Source organism: Durio zibethinus, chromosome 11, assembly GCF_047325235.1.
Source record: "Durio zibethinus cultivar Kanyao isolate XHJ-2024 chromosome 11, ASM4732523v1, whole genome shotgun sequence".
Taxonomy (NCBI): Eukaryota; Viridiplantae; Streptophyta; class Magnoliopsida; order Malvales; family Malvaceae; genus Durio; species Durio zibethinus.
The window spans coordinates 2,529,890-2,533,233 of NC_143172.1; positions in this window are offsets into that span (position 1 = coordinate 2,529,890).

Below are 3,344 nucleotides of genomic sequence, written 5' to 3' on the forward strand. Positions count from 1 at the left end.
CAATGTTTGGGCATTACATGTTGACCTAAACGTCGTCGTGTCATCCATCTTGCTACTGAAATTAATAAGTACTGTGGAAAGAAGTTTCCGTCTGGCTTTGATTGGCGCCCATAAATAAAATAATTCATTCCGTTGATCTGTCTCTTAATTATTTTTAATAATATGGCAGAAATTTGTTTCTTTGTGCAGCATGATCCTTAAACTACGTTTAATTCCTTAATTAATAACTCTTCAACACTATTAATTGTTTTTTTTTTTCGAAGACTGCCACTAATTTTTACCTTCCAATAATTTTAATTATTAGCTTTTTTTAAGCAAGAATATGATTAAACTTTTATAAGAGAATTTAGAATTTAAATCAATTGAATCATGTAATTACTTTTAAAAAATAATATTAAATAGATTTGACGTTGAAATTTTTTATAATTATTTTAAATCATCAAGATGTGACTTCTTTTTAATAAAATAAAACTTTTACAAAGAAGATTAGCATGGTTCCTTTGCAAAGCTGAAAAATGGTCCAAATTTTATTTATTAGAAAAAAAAATTTTAATTTTGCAGTAAACGAGATGTTTATGAAAATTATATAATAGTTGCATTTGTATTTAATTTATGTAAAATGCTATTTTTATAATTAAAATTTATTGAAAATTAAAGTCTAATCAATGAAATTAAAAATTAGTGTCTACCTTCTTTCAATTACGAGTTCACCTCCTGCCGAGCCCTATATAAAAACATGGTGAGGGAAAATGTCACTACTTTATATGCGAAAGACCGACTATTAGGATTCGGGAATATGGTATCAAATTAGAATTGATAGTCCTAATTAAACACAAAGGTATATAAGCTAATTTACCTAAAAATATATATTTAATAGTAGACATAACATGCAAAACTATAGCTATTTATAGTTCTTTGTATGTCACTTCATTCTTTTCGGGGGATAGTATTTGGATGCTAAACCTGCATAAATGCTTTGAAATTTGAGAAAGATACATCTTAATTATGTATAAGGTGTGTTGAATCAACCAAATATTACTAGTAAAATGATACTCTTAAACACTTTATATCTTTCGAGTTTTAATATACATTCTTAATTACATATGAGAATGACTTAGCTGATTTGAATTCATGAAAGATTTTGTTTTTCATATTTTAAAAGTATGAAATATTGAGTTGCACAGAAGTGCATATGTTTTCAAATTTTGATATTGGATAGGTTGATATGGATTAATTTTCTCAGCTTAATTACTTTAAAATTCAATTATTTGATAATTAAAAAAATAAAAGGATATATTCATTTAATTATCTCAAATAGCATGCATGTTGATCGAAATTTAAAGAGATTGTTGATTTAAGAGGATTTACATATACATATCCTCTTCAAATGAGCTAGATTAAAAAAATATAAAAATGATGACAAATTATAATTTATGATTTTATTATTAATCTTTGTATTTAATTTGTTTTATTCTATTTCTCTTGGAAATTAAATAATTAGATAAGGCCCTTGAAAAGAAAAAGATTAAAGACAACAAACACTTTCCTTTTGTCTGCTTCCGTCATATCTTGAAGCTTCGTTTTTCTTTTAAGGTTTGGATGAATAATAAAATTGATTGCGATGAAATTAAAAATAATAATAATTATAATTATAATTATGATTAAAAAATTTAATAAAAAATTTATATTAAATAAATTTTATTAAAATTAATATTTAAATTTAATTAAAAGTATAATAAATTCAATCGCATCATATAAAAAATATTATTAAATCTAAACGGGTACTAAATAAGCTATTAAAAAATTGATAATGCTTTCATAAAAAATTAGAAAAACAGAAAAAAAATATGGATTGTGTCCGTCTTTTGAACGAAGCGTGTGCAAGTAGTCAACTCAAACCAAAACAAGATATTTTACAAGACTAATTAGGTCACCTCGATGGATGCCAAACATCTTTATTATTTTTTAATTAACTTAATTACCTCTGACATTTCATTGGGTTTGAGCTATATATTTGGTCTCGTTATTTTATCTCATAAACTCCAATTTTTTTGTCAAGACAGTTCCTTAGGCCATAGTCTTGAAGTATGGATGGCTCTGTTCTTTTTTATTTTAATTTATTTAAATTTATCAGAATTTGAATCTTAATTATTAAAATTAAAAATTTTGCACTTTATTCAATAATGGATCTTGACATCTTATTTTAAATAGGTCAAATAAAATCATATATATTTTTTTATTTGAGATATTCTATCATATTCATTTAATATAAAAGTTATATGCAAGCAATATTCTAATAAAAAAATAACAAAATCATATAATTATAAGTTTTATCAATTCATAATTAAAAGTATAAAAAATAAAATACATCAAATAAATAATTTAAAACTAGAAAATATATAAAAATAAATTAATTGTGAAGTTTAATCAATATATTTTTATTCAAAACTAGAAAAATAAAATATATCTTTAAAAAAATGAAATTGGAACATTTTTTTGAATAAAGGAATTTGGAACCTAAGGATGGAGAAAGATAAATTGTAAGCGCCAATCTTACAGAAATTTTAACTTTTCTTAAATGATTACGTAAAATTAGATTATAAAAATAAATAATAAATAATAAATAAAATTAATTAACAACATTAATTTAGAAAAACTTTAAATTTAATATATATATATACACACACACACACACAAAATTTTCAAAATTTTGGAGGATTCTAACTACCATCCGGTGTATTAATAGATCATGCGATTATTGGCAGTATGACATTGACTTTATCACAAAGATATTAGGCTTATAAGAAAATTTGAAACTCATTTCTAGGCAGTTATGGTCGGCATTTATAACATTTGTTATATGTTAATGTTATACCTCTGGGTTAAAGGTCCAAGCCACAAGAATACTACACCAGATGTGCCTGACCAGACCCATTCTCTGAAACTATATAACAACGCCCGTCACGTTTCTCGCGAAAAGGACAAAGAGTCATTATTCACACAAACAAAGGCAAGGGATGTTAGATTTGATTATAGGGTTTATGATTTAGAGATAAGCACCAGCGTATAAATACTCTAAGGAAGACCGCACTCATTTCTTTTATATTCCCCACCTTGTTGAGAATCCTTCTTACCTACTGAAGTATCGAAGTGCAAACGTCGAAAACCTTTCGGTGCAACTCACCTGTTTCCTTCCAGATTCAATGATTTCATGAAGCTTAAAGGCAGGCTATCAAGAAATAACAATATATATGACGGTTCATTTCCAAATGATTCTTTCAAAAGTAAGAAAGTGGTTTTTTTTTTTTTTGCTTACTAGCTCTTCAAGGTATAATTTATATGAT